This window comes from Camelus bactrianus, chromosome 13 (genome assembly GCF_048773025.1).
Source record: "Camelus bactrianus isolate YW-2024 breed Bactrian camel chromosome 13, ASM4877302v1, whole genome shotgun sequence".
NCBI lineage: Eukaryota > Metazoa > Chordata > Mammalia > Artiodactyla > Camelidae > Camelus > Camelus bactrianus.
In genome coordinates, this window is record NC_133551.1 from 55,470,484 (window position 1) to 55,492,456 (window position 21,973).

A 21,973-nucleotide genomic window follows, 5' to 3' on the forward strand; every position below is an offset into this window, starting at 1 on the left:
TTCTCCAAGCTCTGTGTCCCAGGTGCCCAACATTCATCATCTCATTGACTGCTCACCTCCACTGTGAGGTAATCAGTATCATTTCCATTTTTTTTAATCTGAGGAGACTGAGAGCCACAGAAGTTAGGTATTCAAATTCTTAATCATTCTGTGAAGGCAATCCCGTCTTCAAGCAAAGAAATAAGGAGGTGGGACCCTGCAGTAGGACAGTTTCCCCTCACTCTGGGTGTGTTTTCTTACCCCCTGGGGAAGATGTGCTCCCTTTAATCACTGCTTTTGTGAGGACCACCAGTTGGATTAAGTCCTGTTAAACAGCCTCCATGGAGTAGTAGGAGTTGGGAGAGGGGCTGTTTTTTTCCACCAGGCTCAATGTGTATCTGTCTCCAGCCTGAAGGAACATTTAAATAAAACATATCGACTGCCAGGAAATATGGTAAGTACTTTACATACATTATTTCATGTAACACCTCAAGCATCCTGATGAATTGGGTTCTATCATCACCTCATTTTCTAGCTGAGAAACCTGAGGCTCAGAGAGGTGGAGTGGCCTCTTGCTCCAGGGCTCTACAGCCATTAATGGCAGAGGCCAGTTCGTGTTCTTAACCAGCAGTTTATGCTGCTCTGCTAGTTACAGGACAGGGTGGGCGTGGCATGTAGACCATCCGTGACACGTGGGTCTACCTTGGAGGCCAGAGGAAAATCCCTGAAGTTAATCCCCAAAATGAACCTAGAACAGAAACCCTCAACCTTGGGATCCATCCCTGAATGGGGAGGAGGAAGAGTTTACAAGCTAAGAACCTTGTATCATCTCCATAACCAGGTGGCAAAGGCAACTGCTTAATAGACGGACAGTGACAGCCTACAGTCTGACAGCACAGGCCAAGTGGTGTGAAAGACCAAAGACTCCAGTCCTTACCACTTACTAGCTCTTTGACTTGGGCAAGGGATTTATTTTTGGTCCCAGATTCCTTAACTGTAAATCAAGGCCAGACCATTACCCATTGTTTTGGTTATTTTTGCTTTGTAATAAACTATCCCAAACTTCTCGGTTTAAAACAGATGCTCATGAATTTGTGGGTCAGGAATTTGAGGAAGGGAAGGTTGGGCAGATCTGTCTGGAGGCTTTCATATGGTCGCAGTCAGATATTGTCCAGGGCTGCTACTCTCTGAAGGCTCAGTGCAGCTGGACACCCAAGATGCTCACTCCATGGCTGGCAGTCAGTGTTGGCTATTGGCTGCAAACACAGCTGGGCTGCTCCTTGGAGTGCTTACACAGGGCCTCTTCAGCTTAACAGTCTCAAGGTGGACTCCTTACATGGCAACTCAGAGCTCCAAAAGAGAGTCTCAGCTAACAAGGGGAAGCTTCAGCTCTTTTGGGGACTGAGCCTCAGAAATCATTCAGTCATTTCCACTGCACTCTATAGATTATACTTGAATCATGGGACAGGCAGTTTCAAGGGCATAGAATTAAACTCTGCCTCCTAGTGGGGGAGTGGGAAGGGTCTAGAAGAGCATATGAAACAGGAGATATTGTGGTAACCTTTGGAAAACACAATCTGCCAGCCTTGTATTATGGTATTACACACGGATTAAATAAGGCATTTCTTGGAAAGCACTTAAGACAATGCTTGGCATATAGAAATTGTTCATAAAGGTTAGCTATTGTTATTAGATGCAATATGTCTGAGAGATGTCTTTCAGCATAACAGGATGGTGGAAAGGGTTGCAACAAGAATAAAAGGGGTTACTCGTGCTAAAATATTGGCTGCCATGCACAAAAGAAACCTCAACAATTTTAAGGAGATAGAAATTATCTCAAGCATCTTTACTGACCACAATGCCATGAAATTAGAAATCAACAACAGAGAAACAAAGGAGAAATAAAGGAAAGCATGGAGATTAAACAACATGTTATTAAAAAAAAACAATGGGTCAATGAGGAAATCAAAGCTGAAATTAAAAAATGCCTTGAGACAAATAAAAATGAAAGCACAATAACACGAAATTTATGGGACACAGCAAAGAGTGCTAAGAGGAAAGTTTATAGTGATACAGGCTTTCCTCAAAAATGAAGAAGAATCTCAAATAAACAATTTAACCCACCAACTAAAAGAACTAGAAAAAGAAAAACAAAAAAACCCCAAAAGGCAGCAGAAGGAAGGAAATTATAAAGATCAGGGAGGAAATAAATAAAATAGAGATTTAAAAAAACTGTAGAAAAAAATCAATCAAACCAAAAGCTGGTTTTTTGAAAAAGTAAATAAAATCGACAAACCTCTGGTCAAACTCACCAGGAAGAAAAAAGAGAGAGCACAAATTAGCAAAATAAGAAAGGAAAATGGAGAAATGGAGAAAATGGACAAATAAAATAGAAATACAGAATATCATATGAGAATATTATGAAAAACTATATGGAACCAAACTGGATAAGGGGACATGGACAAGTTTCTGGAAACATACAGTCCACCAAGACTGAATCAAGAAGAAACTGACCACTTGAACAAACCAATCACTAGAAATGAAATCGAAATAGCAATAAAAAACCTGCCTACAAATAAAAGTCCAGGACCAGACGGCTTCACTGGGGAATTGTACCAAACATACAAAGAAGAACTCATACCAGTCCTTCTCAAACTCTTCCAGAAGATTGAAAAGGAAGGAATACTCCCAAACTCATTCTATGAAGCCACCATCACCCTGATACCAAAACCAGGCAAAGACACTACCAAGAAAAAGAATAATAGTCCAATATCACTGATGAACATAGATGCCAAAATCCTCACCAAAATATTAGCAAATAGAATCCAACAATACATAAAAAGGATTATACATCATGACCAAGTGGGGTTCATCCCAGGGACACAAGGGTGGTTCAGCATACACAAATCAATCAATGTAATACATCACATCAACAAGATGAAAGGACAAAAACCACATGATCATCTCAATAGATGCAGAAAAAGCATTTGATAAAATTCAACACCAATTTATGATAAAAACTCTCACCAAAGTGGGTATAGAGGGAACATATCTCAACATCATAAAAGCTATATATGACAAACCTACAGCCAGCATAGTACTCAACAGTGAAAAACTCAAAAGCTTCCCACTAAAAACTGGGACAAGACAAGAATGCCCACTATCATCACTCCTATTCAATATAGTCTTGGAAGTCCTAGCAACAGCAATCAGGCAAGAGAGAGAAATAAAAGGGATCCAAATTGGAAAAGAAGAGGTAAAAGTGTCACTATATGCTGACGACATGTTACTATATATAGAAAACCCTAAAAGGTCCACACAAAAACTACTAGAGCTGATCAAAGAATTCAGCAAGGTAGCAGGTTACAAGATTAATGTTCAAAAATCAGTTGCATTTCTTTACACTAATGATGAATCAACAGAAAAAGAAAGTAAAGAAATAATCCCCTTTAAAATAGCACCCAAAGTAATAAAATACCTAGGAATAAATCTAACCAAGGAGGTGAAAGAATTATACACAGAAAACTATAAACCACTGATGAAGGAAATTAAAGAAGACTTTAAATAATGGAAAGATATCCCATGCTCTTGGATTGGAAGAATCAACATTGTTAAAATGGTCACACTGCCCAAGGCAATCTACAGATTTAATGCAATCCCTATCAAATTACCCAGGATATATTTCACAGAACTAGAACAAATATAATAAAATTTATATAGAACCATCAAAGACCTAGAATTGCCAAAGCATTACTGAAGAGAAAGAAAGAGGCTGGACGAATAACTCTCCCAGACTTCAGACAATACTATAGAGCTACAGTCATCAAGACAGCATGGTATTGGTACAAAAACAGACATATAGACCAATGGAACAGAATAGAGAGCCCAAAAATGAACCCACAAACTTTTGGTCAACTAATCTTCGACAAAGGAGGCAAGAATATACAGTGGAGTAAAGACAGTCTCTTCAGCAAATGGTGTTGGGAAAACTGGACAACAGTATGTAAAACAATGAAGCTAGAACACTCCCTTACACCATACACAAAAATAAACTCAAAGGGGATCAAAGACTTAAACATAAGACAAGATACAACAAACCTCCTAGAGGAAAATAAAGGCAAAACATTATTTGACATACATCTCAAAAATATTCTCCTAGAACAGTCTACTCAAGCAGTAGGAATAAATGCAAGAATAAACAAATGGGACCTAATAAAACTTACAAGCTTCTACACAGCAAAGGAACCCATAAGTAAAACAAAAAGACAACCTACAGAATGGGAGAAAATTTTTGCAAATGAAACCGACAAAGGCTTGATCTCCAGAATATATAAGCAGCTCATATGACTTAATAAGAAACAACCAAACAACCTAATCCAAAAATGGGCAGAAGGTCTAAACAAGCAATTCTCCAAGGAAGACATACAAATGATCAATAGGCACATGAAAAAATATTCAATATCACTAATTATCAGAGGAATGCAAATCAAAACTACAATAAGGTATCACCTCACACCAGTCAGAATGGCCATCATTCAAAAATCTACAAACGACAAATGCTGGAGAGGCTGTGGAGAAAGGGGAACCCTCCTTCACTGCTGGTGGGAATGCAGTTTGGTGCAGCCACTGTGGAAAACAGTATGGAGATTCCTCAAAAGACTAGGAATACACTTACCATATGACCCAGGAATCCCACTCCTGGGCATATATCCAGAAGGGACCCTACTTCAGGATGACACCTGCACCCCAATGTTCATAGCAGCATTATTTACAATAGCCAAGACATGGAAACAGCCTAAATGTCCATCAGCAGATGACTGGATAAAGAAGAGGTGGTATATTTATACAATGGAATACTACTCAGCCATAAAAACCGACAACATAACGCCATTTGCAGCAACATGGATGCTCCTGGAGAATGTCATTTTAAGTGAAGTAAGCCAGAAAGAGAAAGAAAAATACCATATGAGATCGCTCATATGTGGAATCTAAAAAAAAAAAACACACACAAAAAAAAAACAAACAAAGCATAAATACAAAACAGAAATAGACTCACAGACATAGAACACAAACTTGTGGTTGCCAAGGGGGCAGGGGGTGGGAAGAGATAGACTGGGATTTCAAAATTGTATAATAGGTGAACAAGATTATACTGTGTAGCACAGGGAAATATATACAAGATCTTATGGTAGCTCACAGAGAAAAAAAATGTGACAATGAATATATATATATATGTTTATGTATAACTGAAAAATTGTGCTCTACACTGGAATTTGACACAAAATTGTAAAATGATTATAAATCAATAAAAAATGTTAAAAAATAATATTGGCTGCCATGGGTTCAAAGTAATGACAGAGGCAAGATTTCCCCAAGAGACAGAGTCACTTGGCCATTTAGCAAATAAACGGGGAGAGAGGAGGGCAAGATCTCTGGGAGAGTAAGGGAGTGGAGTATCAGGTTTGCACTGGCTGAAGGGTCTAAAGACTTAGTCAGTGGAGGTGCAATTCAGGAACCAAGGAGAAAGAGGTGCGAATGTCGGCAGGACTGACCGAGGCTGAGGCAGGTGGGAGCAGCACATCCTGGGCTAATAGTGCATGAGAAGAAGAGAAGGAAAGTCTTGGGAGAGAAGGAGCCCACCAGGTCTTGCAGGGGGAACAACATGCAGTTGTACAGTGTGGTCCATGTAGGCTGGATACTTCCTACATGAGTCTGGGCTGGTCCTGAGGATGAGGAAGTTGGCGTGCAATCTGTTCACTTTGGGTACAGGGGATGGGCTAGAGGTGTTTCCCTACAGCATTTCTTAACCTAGAAATTCTCAGCAGGAGATGAAGGCGGCCATATCTGAATTTCCTGAGAAGTTCTGAAAAAACACTTCAGTATTTTACTATTGCTCTTACAATAAAATCCAAATTTCATAAAGTAGCCTACCAGACCGTGCATAATTTGGGTTCTGCTATTCCTACACTCATCTTGAACTTACCTCTTCTACTACTAGACTTCAGGTTCACTGAGCTTTTTCAGGTGCTTAAGCACTATATGTTTTTTTGCCTCAGGACCTTTGCACCTGCTATTTTCTCTACTTAGAATGGTCCCCTCTTCCCTTTATATGGCTGGCCCCTTTTCATTCTTTAGCTCTCAGACGGAACATGGCATCTTTCCCAATCATCTGATCTAATCTGACTGCTCCTACTTATTCTCCCTGTTGTTTCCCTTCATATCAAAATTTTTATGTATTTATGTATTGCAACATTTCCTTGTTTACTGTCTCCTTTCCTACCAGACTGTGCGCTATATAAGGACAAGGGATGACTTATATTCACTCTATAGATCTAGCACCTAGCCAAGTGCCTGGTACTCAGAGGCTATTCAGTAAATATTAGTTGTGGAAAAGTCTGTAACCTCAGTGTAGCTGAGCTAAGGGAGTGGACTTTGCCCACTCTGAGGCCACAAAGCTATGGTAGGTTAGAACCTCCTGGAATGTTGGAAGTGGTGGTGGCCATGACCCCTCAGGCAAGAACCTGTGAAATAGAGGGCTGAAGGGGTTTTGTTCCTGAGGGTCAAGACCCCTCAAAGGTGGCTGTGTACAAAGCTGACCTCCCCTAGTGTGTTCCTTTTGAGATAGTTTTCTGGTTTTCCAGGAAACATTTTGTGTGTGTGTGTGCAGATAAATTTGAGTGTTTTCTGATGTCAGAAAATGAAAACTGTATTACCCAATGTGCTGTTGCTACCAGGAACAAAGTCCAATTTATAGTCTGACACTTGAGAAGGGCTCTGTTGGGGGTCTGCCATCATCGCACATTCAGTTTAGGCTGCTCTCCTTGGTCCTGAAATGAACTGTCTTTACAGTGTGTCCTGGTAGAAGCCTGCATTTCAAAAGCTCTAAAAGAACACAAATTCACATGTGTTTGTGTACACACACACGCGCACACATCCTATAGACACACACATCACAAACTTATCTACATGTATTCTCATGAATAGTGAGGCAGGAAAACTCATTTAATATGCATGCATTAAACCCCTGCTGTACTTATGCCAAGAACTAGGATGGCTTAGGCCCTTTTTTGGAATAAGAGACAATCATATCTCCTGAGGTAGGTTATTTGCAAATCCACAATAATTTCTCTTCCTGTGTCCATGCCTCTGGAAATGTGAATTTGTACTTTCCTGTCTAGAATTAGAGTCTATTTCCTCATCCCATGAATCTGGGCTGGCCTTATGAATTGCTTTAGTCATCAGAGAGTGATGGAAGTGAGATGGCACCAGTTTCAAGACTACATTCCAAGAAGCCTTGAACACTCCCATTCTTTCTATTGGAAACTTGCCCATCTGCCTTGTGAACAAGACCAAGTTTTCCTGCTGGAGAATGAAAGACCACATAGGGCAGAGATGAGCCACCCCAGCTGAGCCCCTTCCAGACAAGTCAGTCCGCATCAGACATTAGACACATGAGTAAACACTGCAGCAAGTGGCCTGACCCACCCCGGACCAGAAGAGTTGTTTAGCCTATCAACGGATTTGTGAGTAATAATAAATGGCTGTTGTTTAAAGTCACTAAACTTGAGGTAGTTTGTTACCTTAAAATAGCTAACAGATGTGCTTCCTCATATGAAGGACCAAATCTGAACTTTTCCTGAGAGTGATATGTCCTTAAAAGTCACATGTCCATGCAGGACCCTGAAGCAATTCTACTGCTAATTATAAAGCCCCAGAGGGACATGATCAAAAGGGCACTGCTTTGGAAACAAGGAGACCTAAATCTTCATTCTGACTCTGCCACCAGCTGGCTGTGTGACCATGCACAAGTCACTTGACATCTCTGGACCTTGATTCCCTTATCTATATATTAAAAGAGCAAGTTTAGCTGATTTTAGGCCCTTCAGGCTCTGCCACGTTCTGTGCTCCCTTGATTCTCAGCCCCTGTTACTTTCATCTATAAAGCAAGAAAAGATAATTCACAGTTCTTTCTGTCTTGCAGGATAATCCAAAAGGATGAAGTGCTATTTCCTCAGTGGCACCTCTGCTTCCAGACACTTTCAAGAATTTGAGTGTCTGTGCAGCAGGGACAGACACTCTGAGATGCTGGTTTTGTGATAATTCATCAGGGTTTATCAACATATGTGAACACACAGATTTTCAGCTAATATTAGAAGAAGTTTGGATGGAACTGATGAATGTGACTCCTGGGCAATCTCCGTCACATCTCCTAAAAGACATACAAGCACTCTGGTCCCCTCTTCTTTTCTCTCAGGTTCCTTCTGGAGAAACACTTGGAGTTGTTTGCCCAGTTCTGACCACTTGGAAATCAGAATAAATTTTGAGTGGAATAAAATTATTCCAGTGAATAGTTCTTAATGAGTTCTAATAATCTGAATGAACTTTGTTCCAGAAAAGGAATCTAGGGAGTACTAGGTTAGAAACTAAAATCTAGAGTCTGGCTTAAGATAGTGTCAGTGACTCAGGCGACAGCATTGTGGGTGGACTGTGGGATTACGGAATCAGGATCGGGCATTCCCATGAGAGGACACCAAAATCAAGCCCATCAAAGAGCTATAAATCCAAAGTCCCTGGGAAAAATCAGAGTCAAGGACTGTGCACCCATGGCCAGCAGTAGTCCCAGCACACAGCAGAGGCTAAAAAGCAAGTAGGGAGATTTTTGCTGGAAGTGTTTAAAGACAACATGAATAATGTGTTGCTTAGGATTTGGGGGGATTGCAAATCACAGAAAATTCAACCTAACATGACTTAATCCGAAAGGGGACTTAGTGGATCACAAAACTGAGAAGTTCAGGGGGTAGGATTATTTTAAGGCATGGCTTCATGTAGTGACAATGTCACCAGGACTCGGTTTTCTCTGTCTCTTGGTTTAGCCCTGCTCTCCCCAGTGTTGTCTTTGACAGGTTGCTCCTTTGCAGGCATAAGAAGGCTAAAGCCACACCAGACCTCTCATGTACTGAAGTCTAAATCCAGCAGGAAGAGAGCCTCTGTCTCAACAGTGTACACAAAGTCCTGGGTCTGACTCTTTTTGGTCCAGTTAGGCCATTTGTATACTTGTACAAATCCCAGTGCCTAAAGTTTTACCATACACTGACTGGTTTAAGCTGATTTGAGCCTACCCTGAGAGCTGGAAGGGGGCAGCCTTCCCCAAGTACTTAGAACTTAGAGTGGAGAAAGAGTAACTCCCCAATTCTTTTTTTTTTTTTTAGGTCAGAAGATGGGTTAATAACAGATTGGGGAAAAAAAAAACCAAACCCACAGGTGTTCACTACAGACAGCTAAGGATAACTATGGAACAGGAATCAGAAGCCTTTAAAAGCCTAAAAGTTGAAGATTTTCTGAAAACAAAGAGGAAGGATTACTGCAAGCAGGCAAGGGTCTTGATGATGAATATTAGTCAAATAAGCAAATCGAGGGCAGAGATGAAGGAAATAGTCTTCTTGGAGAACTCCTTGTCAATGGAGGGCTCTCAGGTAATAGGAGTTCAGGTCTTCTGGACATGGACCCAGAAAAGGGATCCGCCAGCCAGTTGGGTACTGTTAGATTATACACCTGAAACTGTGAAACTAGTCAAGTGGAAATATTTCCATAGGACTCATGAAGATAAGCTAATCTGGAAGGAAATAGGTTGGATTTTTTAAAATATAGACATATTCTAAGGCATATCAAGCAGAGCTCTGATTGTTTTGTATATTGTATATATTATACCTCAAATGCAGACTGCAGATGCAAAGGAGGTCCCATTTAATGCTCAAATTACCATGGCTCCAAGTTCCCACATGCTGGATTATGACATTTATAAAACAGGATCACAGTCTTCTCTACAGCTCTGTCACACTCTGTCACCTGGGCCCAAAGCAGGCCTGCTTGTTTCTGGAGTCCATGATACTAATCAACAAAACAACTCAATCAGCTGTTGGCTTTAGCCCTCTAACCAGTGAGGCTTAAACTTAGCATCTGGAACTAGGGAGGAACAGATATTGTGGCATCTCTCCCTTCAGTTTTTTCCATCTCTGTCCTGTACCTGGAGTCCAGTAAACTGCCACCCTCCTCCCCTAGCTTCTCAATAGATACAAATAAGTTGGGGAGGGTTCATTCATTCAACTAATCTGTATCAAATATATAATATGCTAGGTGCTGAAGTTTATAGTTTAGTGGATATGACAGAGAATAAAAAAATGTGTGTGTGTGTGTGTGTGTGTGTGTACAACTAGTAATAAGTGCAATCTGGATGAAAATGTACTGATGTTATTTATCACATCAACAGGTTAAATAAAAAATCGTATGATGATATCAGTACATGCAGAAAAAGCATTTGACAAAATCCAAAACCCACCCATGGTATCATGGTAAATACTCCTGGAAAACTATACATAGAGGGAAACTTTCTCAGCATGGTAAAGAACATTCACAAGCAGCCGACAGCTAACATCAAACTTACTGGCAAGAAACTACTTTCCTGCTAACATCAGGGACAAGGCAACAAGGTCCCTGCTTACTGCTCACTTTCGACATCACACTGGAGGTCCTGTCCAATGCAATAAGACAGAAGATGCATGCAGATTGGGGAGGAGGATAAAAACTGCCTTTTTCACAGATTTTCTATGTACAAAATATCAGAGAATCAACAACAACAACAAAAAAACTCCTGTAACTAATAAGTAACTACAGCAAGTTTTCAAGATACAAGGTTACCATAAAAGTCAATTGCTTTTATATAGACAAGCAATGAGCAACTGGAATTTGAAATTAAAAACATAGTATCATTTACATTATCACCAAAAAAAATCTTGGTATAAATATAACAAAATATGTACAAGATCTGCATGAGGAAAACTGTAAAACTCTGGTAAAAGAAAACAAAGAAGATCTAAATAAATAGAAAGATACTGACATACATGAAAAGGAAGACTCAACATTGTCAAGATGTCAGTTCTTCCCAACTTGATATATAGATTCAGTGCAATGCCAGTCAAAATCCCAGCAAATTATTTTGTGTATATACAGATAAACTGATTCTAAAGTTGATGTGATTCTAAAGCTGAATCGCTGACACAATATTGAAGGAGAAGAACAAACTTGGAGAGTTGACACTACCCTACTTCAGGTCTTAGTATAAAGCTATACTAAATAAGATTGTGGTATTGGTGGAAGAATAGAAAATATATCAATGGAACAGAACAGAAAGACCAGAAATGGACCCATACAAATACAGTCAGTTGACCTCGGATGAAGAAGCAAAGGCAATACAATGGAGAAAAAATAGCTCCTTCAACAAATGATGTTCTCACAATTGGATATCCACATGCAAGAAAAAATAAATAAATCTAGACACTTCTTACTCCTTTCACAAAAATTCACTCTAAATAGATCACAGATATAAATGTAAAATGCAAATCTATACACATCCCAGAAAATAACATAAGAGGTTGCAAGAAGTAAAAGACGTAAGTTACAGTCTCCAGGGCAACCACTAAAAAATATTGCAGAGAGACATAGACAAGAAAGCAATAAAAATGGAATACTGAAAATATTTAATTAACCCAAAAGAAGACAGAAAAGAGTAACAGAGGAACTACAACAACAACAAAAAGATGAGACAAATCAAAAATAATTATCAGGACTTCCCATTCACATAGATGGCATAGACCCATTTTTCCCCTGCTCCTCCACACTAAACACAACCAGAAACCCTGGAAATGGTGCGAGAAACAACCAAAGGAGAATTCTGGTAAGAGGAGGTATTAACGTAATAAGGTAGCAAGAAGAAAGTGATCTGGTGTGCTAACAAGGACTAGAGAACAGCACAACGGCAGCATGGCTTGAGTCCCCCTACCCAGCTTGCACTTCCTGACCCCCAATCTGACAACAGCAGACAGTCCAGGTGTGCTCATTCCTCCTCTGGGTTAAGTGGAAATCTTGAGAAAAATCAGGTACACCGTCTCCAACAAGGGAGATCAACTGCTCAAGGGAGAAACTGTTTCCCTGGTGGGTCTAAGGCTCCCCTTTTCCACCAAAATATACTGAGGCCACTGAGTTGAGCCCGGAGGAGTCATCAAGATACAAAAAGCTGGAAGCCTTTTTTCTCTAGGGTTGGAGACTCTCCTTCTCCAAAGTGGGCAGGTAGCGCTAAAGGAAGGGGCCCAGTCAGGGTGCGTGGCATGGTCCAGGATGTCTCATTGTCCCCACAGGCACAAAACTTTTTCCCCTTCCCAGAGAAACCAGGCTGTTAGAGGACACCCATGTAAGGATGCCACCACATCCTCTCCCCACCTTGCCATGTGATCTGGGGAAATCTCCCTCCCCACACCCCAACAGCATTGGTAGAGACCAGTGGGAGCCCCGACAGTACCGAATAAACCGAGCAGACTAAAACACCACCTCAAAGGCTCTTCCAATTAAACTGCCATTGGAAGCATGGTCTACAATAGGCAAGGTCCACAAGACAAACCTAAACAAGATGACTGCCCAGGAAAATGAAAGATTTAAATAGGATCAGAAGTCTCTTAACATAATGGAAAAAATGTCTAGAATACAAATGAAAATTATCCTTTAAAACAAAAAACCAAAATAAAAAAGACAATCTGAATAGTCCTAAAATCATCAAATAAATTGAATTGATAATTATAGAGATTTTGAAAAAGAAATATCCATGCCCAGATGGTTTCACTGGAGATCTCTGCAAAAAATTTAAAGAAGAATTAAAACTAATTTTATACAATCTTAAAAAATAGGTGTGGTAGGCAGAACAATGACCCTGGAACGTGTGAGTGTTGCTTTACATTGCAAAAAGTGCTGTATTAAGGGTGCCGATATTGGGAGATTCTTTTGGATTACCCAGGTAGACCTGGTGTAATCATAAGGGACCTTATAAGTGAAAGAGGGAACAAGTAGGTCAGATTGAGAGACATTTAAATATGCTATGCGTCTGGCTTTGAAGATGGAGGAAGGGCACATGAGCCAACATGATGATTTTAACCCAGTGAATCCCCCTTCAGACTTCTGACCTCTGAAGCTGTAAGATAATAAATTTGTGTTGCATAATTTTTTTTGTCAATAAGCTTGCGGTAATTTGTTACAGTAGCAGCAGGAGACTACCATGAACAGGAAGCTCACACAGGGAGGAGACACAGCCCAGGTCGTTTCATGAGGCCTGTATTACTCTGATATGAAAACCGGACAAACGTAGTATAAGTAAAGGCAACATCAGAGTGATATTTCTCATGAACTTAGACACTAGTATCTTCCAATATTTAAACTGAATCCAGCAATACATAAAAATATGTAGCAACTATATTACCAATATGTGGCATGACAGAATGAAACTTATTCCAGGTGTGCCAGGCTGGTTCAACATTCAAAACTCAATCAATATAATCCACCATATGAGCTAAAAAAGGAAAATCATATGATTATATAAATTGATAGAGAAATGTTATTTTAAAAATCCAGCATCCATTTATGACAAAAACCCTCAGAAAAATAGGAATAGAAGGAAATTGTCTCAACTTCATATAAAGCATCTTAAAAAAAAAACCTACAGTTAACTTCACGCTTAATAGTGAAAGACTAAATGCTTTTTTTCTCTTTCCCATGTGGAACTGCACATGGATGTCCACCTTCAATACTCTTATTGAACAGTGCTGGAAGTTCTAGCTACTGCAGTAAGGCAAGAAAAAAGAAATAAAAGACATACATATTGAAAAGGAAAACAAAAAGCAATCTATATTTGCAGACAAGATTGAATACGAAAAGAATCCCAAAAATCTACATGCAAAAAAACTCCCCAAAACCCTGGATTCACTCTCAAGCTGCACTTGTGTATGAATCCAATCCATATCAGCACATCAAAGAATTTGAGTATTAAACCGATAGCCCAACACCCAGATTCAAGACTAGTCTCTATGTGGCGCACATAGGGGAAAAGCACCGTGAGTGTTTTGAAAGTTAAATTATCTCTGGGACAACAAGTCACAGAAGGCCTGAACTTGAAGCTTGTTGCTAACCTGGTTGATTGCCTGCTAAAACAGCAGTATCAACATCTGCATGAGGTTTAAATAAGGCTCAGAGTCTCACAACATAATATCCAAAATGTCTAGAATACCATCCAAAAATTATCTACCATCCAATGAAGCAGGACAATCTCAACTTTCACGGTAAAAGACAATCAGCAGATACCAGTGTCAAGATGGCTTAGATGTTGGAATTATCTGACAAGACTGAAAGTAGCTCTTATTAAAATGCTCCATCTTGGAGTAGCTCATGGTGAAAAAGAATATGAAAATGAATATATGTATGTTCATGTATGACTGAAGCATTGTGCTGTACACCAGAAGTTGACACAACATTGTAAACTGACTATAACTCAGTAAAAAAATAGTAGATTAGAGTATATGAAAAAAAATTAAAAAATAAAAAGTGTTTTATGGGTCAAATTAAAAAAAAATGCTCCAACAAGCAATGTAAACACTCTTGAATCAAATGGAAAAATTAAATGTCTCTGCAAAGACATTTGAAGTGAAAAATATTATAACTAAAATTACAAACTCAATGGATGGGTTCAATAGCAGAATGGAGATGACAGAGGAAAGACAGAGTTTAAGGACAGGTCAATAGGAATGATTTAATCCACACAATAGAAAGGATAGAGGTTAAAAATAATGAACAGGGCCTCAAGGACCCAGAGGACAAAAACAAAATGTCTGACATCTGATACATGCTACAACATGCTCATCAGAACAGCAAAAATTCAAAAGATTGACAACAAGATATTACTGAGGGTGTGGGGCAACCAGAACTCTCATGTGTTACTAGTGGGGATATAAAATAGTACATCTGCTTTGGAACTTTCTTATGAAGTCAAGTCTAGAACTATCCTGTGACCCACTGATTCTAGTTCCAGGTGTTTATCCCAGAGAAACAAAAGCAAATGTCCATTTAAAAAGTTGTTCATGGCAACTTTGTTCCTAATAAACAAAAACCAGGAAAAAATCCAAATGTAGATCAGTATGAGAATGGCTTTAAAAACTGTGATATATTCAAACAAAGGAACACTAGTTAACAATAAAAAGGTGTGCCACTGATACGTACAGCATGGTTAAATATCACAGGGATTATATCCAGCAAAAGAAGCCAGATACAGAATTGTTCATATTATATTACAATGTATATGAAGTTTTAAAACAGACCAAACCAATGGTGGAAAACATAAGCACAGAGGCTGGCCTTTGGATTGGGGGTGGGAATTGACTGAGAGAAGACGTGAAGGAACTTTTTTGATAGCAATGTGGAAAATATAGATGTATCTATCTGTCAAAACTATGCAGCTTCTATTTGTTTATTTTATTGTATATATAAATTTTATTTTAAAAATAAGATCTATTTTTGAAAGTACGAATAAAACATGGAACAAGAAGGAGCCAGCCACATGTAGTAAGGGCGAGGGTGCCGCTGACAGCTAGACCAGCATCTGGAAAGCCTGATTGTGAAAAAAAACGTTCGTTCTGTTTGAAAAGGTACAAGGTCAGCAGGACTGGAAGAGTTGATGAGATCAGAACAGAATGAGAAAACCATTGAGCTGGGTATGGTCCAGGTCACACAGGCCCAGTTAAGCCAGAATAAGGAGTATACATTTTACTTAAAGTGTAATGGGAAGCTATCAGGGGTTTTAAACAGGGAAACATCATGGTCCAATTTTTACTCTTGCTGCCGTGTGGAGAATAAATTGGGGCGGCCAAGAGTCAAATCGGGGAAACCAGCAGAGGCCAATGCTGATGTCTCAACAGACACGGAAAAAGCATTTGATAAAATTCAACACCTATTTACCAAAGTGGGTATAGAGGGAACATACCTCAACATAATAAAAGGGATTTATGACAAACCTACAGCCAGCGTAGTACTCAATGATGAAAAGCTGAAAACCTTCCACTAAAATCTGGAGCAAGACAAGGATGCCCACTCTCACCACTTCTATTCAGCATGGTCTTGGAAGTCCTAGCCACAGTATATTTCCTAACATGAGTCTCAGTGGAGAACAGGGTCAAATTTTTAAAAATGATGTAAAGAGAAGCTGGTCAGCTTGGATGTGTGATGCATTTAACTTGCTTGGATGCAGACATGGAGAAGACAAATGGTTGAGTTTATTCATAGTTGGGGCTTTTCAGAAGGGTGTGATAAATGAAGAGATGAGCAAGGGAGTAGAGGCTCTTTGCAAGGGGGTAGATAGAGCAGTGGACCCTGGAGTTTCAGTGATAAAAGAAGAGAAGTGATGACAAAAGGGAGCTGATGAGGGTGGGAAAGTGTATGTGTGTTAGGGGAGGTGGGAATCAATAACTGGATTTCAGAATGATTAGTGGGGGCACTTGAGAAAGCGAATGTAATACGTTGTAGTCAGACACAGGGTGGAATCTTGGAGATAGCAGTACAATTTGGGGTTGTATTTAAAGCCTAAAGGAAAGCCTTGGCATCATTTTTGGAGCAAAACAAAGTGTCTTTGGAGGATGAGAAGGTACAAAAACCCCAAAGATGAGTGTATTCGTTTGCTTTATTATTCAACATAAAGATTTGGTTTCTTCTAAGACCTCTCTCCTTGGCTTGCAGATAGCTGTCCGGTCACTGCGTACTCAGAAGACCATGCCTTAGACTTTGTGTTTATGTGTACCCTAAACTTTTCTTCATATAGGACACCAGTCACAGTGATTTAGGGCCCACCCACATGTCCTCATTTTACCTTAATCACTTTGTTAAAGGCCCTATCTTGACAAAGATTCTCTCTTTGATCACTCTAATCAGGATCCTTTGAACTCTCCTCTTAAAGAGGTCCTGACTTTTGGGTTTCCATGTTTACCACTGCATTTTCCAATTTTAGCAAGAACCCTGCTAAGTTACTTTAACCAAAATCTCCTCAGCATCTATCAGATTCCTCACCCTTCACCACACACCAGCTGATGTCTGATCATCCTGGCCTGCCTTCAGCGAGAATCTTGTCAAGTCAATTTTTCCACAATCCCCTGGTGTTTCATCTTAGTGATTTTCCATCCACTGACCCCTCCTCACTAGGCTCTTTGCATATAAAATCCCCACTTTTGCTTGTTGTATTCAGAGTTGAGCCCAATTTCTCACCTACCTCAAAACCCCAGTGGGGCAGTCCCTAGACCTGTTGCAATAGTCTCCTGAAGAGTCTGCCTTGGTAGACACTTGTTCTTAACAGGGGCCATGAACAACTTTTTAATAGTATTCAAATACAGTCGCATTCTAAGGTACTAGGGGTTAGGACTTCAACATGTGAACTTGAGGGATGCAATTCAGCCAAGAGCAATGGGGCATGAGGTAAGTTATTTAGGGTACTTAGCAACTAGAAAAAGCTAAAGAACCAGGGACTAAGTCTTCAGTGAATGGGTGAGTGACCAGGCCAGTGGTGGCATCAGCAATGGAGGCGTGTGTATGAGGGGAGCTGGGGATACCCTCATGCATGAGTCTCAAAGAAATGGGGACTTCTGAAAAGACAGAGATGGCTGGGAAGCAGCCACGAGGAGTCAGGAGAACAGCCAGGGCCCCATCCCTTGTCTTGGGGCATTTGGAAATACAAACGTGAAGACAGAGTTTCCACCAGAGAGGCTGTCTGAGCAATGATATCGTCAGGGAACCGCCATGTTTTCACCTGGGCAGGAGGTGGATGGGAGAAGACGCTGAGGACAGAGGGGAGAGTGCCAATCAGAGCAGGAGTCTACATTAGAGGTGTCTGGGCCTCGGCCCTACAGAGTGTGTGTGTGCGTGCGTGCGTACATTCTGTTTACTTGAAGGCCACCGTTCGGGCTTTCCCATCTCCAGAGCAATCATTCCCGTTGTCTACTGCCCACATGGGACCTTTTCATCGCTTTACCCCGGTGGCTGTAAGAACCACACTTACTCAACGGTAAAATTGGGCCACCTGTGAAATGGCAGGTGACTCTTCAATTGAACTTTCAAATCCATTTGTCAATTTGTTCCTGGTGAGTCGTGCCCCCAAGAGCTCACACTGCCAGCTTCCTCTCCATTATTCCAAGGACAGCCTGAAGTTGAAGAATCACATCCTGGGATTTGGTGTCTCTGTTGGCCTTTCTCATCAAAAAGATCCAATTAAAGTGCCGAAGGCTCAAATGCCTCTTTATTTCATTCATGTAAGGCCAGGTGATTCCTCCCTTCAGATTTGTCCATTAATGTCCAAAATAAAAAGTCAGCTGTGCGCAGTGGCTTAAACTAGTCCTACAAGATACATTTGGCCAAATAAGCATGTGCAAATGCAGAAATGTGAGTTTTGAGCTGGAACATCTAAAGGACAGGATGTGCCTGCACATTTAGTACATTTTACTCCGTGGAATGAGCCTGGCACTTTACTAAGATGATGCATTGCTGAAGACTGTCTAGAAACAGAAAAATGAACCTGAGCCAGGGCAGGCTCCCTCAGCTTAAACAGACAGGAATCCAAAATGAGGACCTTCAGGAAATGGGCTGAATTTGAATTATCTTAATCACTAGGAGGAAAGATACCAGGACTTAAAAAAAAAAAAAAAAACTGAAATAGAATACATGAGAATATCTGGGCATCTCACTTTAAATAATAATAAAATCATTGTGTGACTAATTCTCTTTTTGTTCATTCAACTATAATTTTTGAGGTTAATTTTTGCTTTTATTTGCCAGTGTAACTTAACTATAGTGACTTGCAAACTTTTTGACCTAAAAAAATATCTTTTGCATCACAATCCAGCAAAAACACAAATATATATGTATATAACTGAAATCAAAGTTTTCCCAAAAATGTGTACCCTTAGTTTTCTTGTTTTCAAGACTTTTTTTGGAGCAGTTTTAGGTTTACAATAAAACTGACAGGAAGGTATAGCAATTTCCCACGTACCCCCTCTCCACACATATGCAGTTATTTTTTTATTTACCAGAGTGGTACTTTTTTTTTAACTAAGAATGAACACCCTTTGACACATCGTAATCACCAAAGTCCACAGCTCACCTTAGTTTGGACAAAAAGTATAATGACATAGATTGTTATAATGTCGTATAAAGTATTTTTACCACTCTAAAAAACTTCTCTACTCCAAAATGGCATATGAAATCTCTTTCTTTTTTCCCTTGAAAAGAGGTTCAAAGCCTTCATGTCTATAAGACCGCTCATGGCCCACCCGTGCACGGACCGGACAGGCTCTAGGTGGCAATACTGCAGATGTTCTTCCACTATTGAGCCCTGGCCCACCGGTCCTGCCCAGCATCCATCTGGAGGTGCAGGGGGACACATGTAGGTATTTGTTCATAGGAAGGCCCCAAGCTTTGTGCCCCTTGTCACAATGAACCCAGATTCCTGCTGGGTGTGTTGTAAACAGAGGAGCCATTTCTTCAGAAGCCCTGCTCTGAGCACACCCCACAACTATAATTTTTTAAAACCTCTTTCATCTTATGGCCTATGCTAGGTGCTGGGGATTTTTTTTTTTTTTTTAAAGGCAGGACTCCTCTCCCTAATGATGTCCCAGTGTAGAGGGAAGATCGACAGTCACAGATGTTATCAATTCCCATTAGAAGATTGTCTGAATTAGATTCTGATTCCCGACCTGTAGACTCAGGAGTCTGGGGCAGAGGGCATTCAGATTTGCAGTTTTATTGCACTAAGCATTTTCTAGAAAAAAAAAAATCGTTTCTCATATGTATGTGCTATTTTAAAGGAGGGAGGATAAAGTTGTGATTAACAAGAAGAAAATTCATTTAAAAGATTTTCTGAACTCGTGTTGCTTCCTGCCATTTTGTGTTTTCTCAATCAATGGATATTAAAAGTATCGCTACATATGGAAGTCCAGGAAATATTTTGAAGTTCAAAAAGAGCTTAAAATAAGAGGCAGTAACCACCGGTCTAGTCACAAGTACGGCATTGCTGTTGCCCTGTGCTACCCCAGCTCACTGGCAGTGCATGACTACATGGTTCCTCTGATCCAAGGTTGACCCTCTACCTGGGTTCCAGATCCCACACCCCTCTCCTATGTGGGAACCTCACTCCACCAATTACCTCTTCTCTTTGATCTTTTTACTTTCTCCCTCTCTACTAGATCTTTTCCTTTCATCCATATAATGCTCAGGTCTCTTCCATCTTTACAAGAATAATTTCTATCACGTCAGCTCCACAGACATTTATTGGGCTTCTGTATAACCTCGCCTGGAATGTCAGGGAAAGACTTCCTGAGAAGGTAGAAGTTCACCTCAGAATAGTGAGTAGGCATTAGCCAGAAAATATAGGAGCAAGGGGTGGGATAGATGCTCCAAGAGTTTCATTTTGTTTTCTGAAATATCTCTCAAAGCCATTTGCTTTCTCTATCTCCAACTGGTCCCAGCTGCCATCAACTCCTGCCCGAATATTATAATGTCCTCACAACTGGCCTAACTGTGGTCTCTCTTGCCTCCTGTCTGTCTGACCTCCACACTGCAGCCAGAGTGGTCTGTTTTCAAAATGTGACTCCCCTCGCTTCTTGCCACCACCACCTCCAAGGCCCCAGGGGTCCAGCCTCTTCTGCCTCATGGAACATCCCTCGTTCCCTCACCCCTTCCACTCTAACCTGCATTGACTCTGCAGCCTTCCCTCTTTACTCTGCTCCTCACATCACAGGAACTTTTTATGTAATTCCTTGGCCTGAACTCACTGGTAAGAAATTTGATTTCAAGAGCAATGGGAAGTCTTTGAAGGATTTTTAAGCATCGCTGTTGCCCCGTGTAATCCAGCTCACTGAGAGTGCATGACTACATGGTTCCTCTGATCTAAGGTTGACCCTCTATCTGATCTGACATTTTCCTAAAAGAGCACCCTGGCTACTATGTGAACAGAGAATCTGTGAGGGCAACAGGTGAAGCAAAGAGGCCAGTGGGTCTATTTCTGAGGTGCAAGTAAGAAATAATGGTGGCTTGGAGCCAGGTCATGGCAGTATCAGTGGAGAGAAATAGGCACATAGGGGTACTCTGAAGACTGGAGCCAGCAGAATTTGGTGATGGATTTGGCAATATGAACGAATCAAGGATGACTCTTAGGATTTTGACTTGAGCAACTGAGTGGGTGCTGGTTTCATTTGCTGACAGCCTGTGGAAGGGTCAGATATGAAGGCTTCCTGCCCTGTCTTTTCTGATCCCCTGCCCGTTCCAGCTCTTTGTGGGCTTTGAGTTGTTAAAGTAATTGGGGCATGGAGTGCTTGTTGAGAAGCAAACTAAAAGATGCCAAAATACGGAGAAGATTGAGGTGCATGGCCTATATAAAGCATTGGGAAATTCACTCCTTGTGATGCAGGAAAACAGATGTGGGGCGTGAGGAGGGCCATGTCCCAGGCTTCGGTTGAGCCCCTGGGACGTGCCCCGCTAAGTGTGGGTCCTTGGCTTTGCGCAGGGAAGAATTCAAGAGCGAGCCACATTTGAGTGAAGGTAGATTTACTCAGAGAGATACATTGAAAGGCAAGAGAAAGGTCACGCGGTGTGGGGGTTGGGTGCTCAGATTAAAAGTAGGTACACAATCCATAGACAGAATGCGGGTCTTCTGAAGAGGGAGAGAGAGGGGCGGCCACAAGCCATCCTGTTGCTGGTTTTTAAGGGGTTGGTGGCTTCATATGCTAATAAGTGGAAGGACAGTCTAAGTAGCCCGGGGAAGGGGCTGGGATTCCCAGGAAGTTGGCCATTTCCCACTCTTTGACCTTTTGTGGCTAGCCTTGGGACTGCCATGGTGCCTGTGGGCATGTTACTCACCATGTTAAAATATTACAATGGGCATATAATGAAGCTCAAGATCTACTAGAAGTTAAATCTCTCATCATCCTGAGCCTCAAGGCCTCCTGGGGGTTGAATCTTCCACCATTTTGATGTTAATTGCTGTGGCATTACTTGAATGGCTGTGCCCTGCCCCCTTCCATCCTGTCTCACTTGGAGGTAGCCTCGAGGTGTTACCTTGCTGGACCATAACACCAGCGTTCCTTCCTCTCTG

At 40.9% G+C, this 21,973-nt stretch overlaps 1 non-coding gene across 1 annotated transcript; it reads right to left on the reverse strand.

Moving 5' to 3' along the window:
* Positions 1 to 19,263: 19,263 nt before the first annotated feature.
* Positions 19,264 to 19,392, reverse strand: LOC123618298 (small nucleolar RNA SNORA11). The gene has a single exon (XR_006726707.1). It is a non-coding gene; the product is annotated as a small nucleolar RNA SNORA11 (small nucleolar RNA).
* Between the last annotated feature and the right edge of the window lie 2,581 nt (positions 19,393 to 21,973).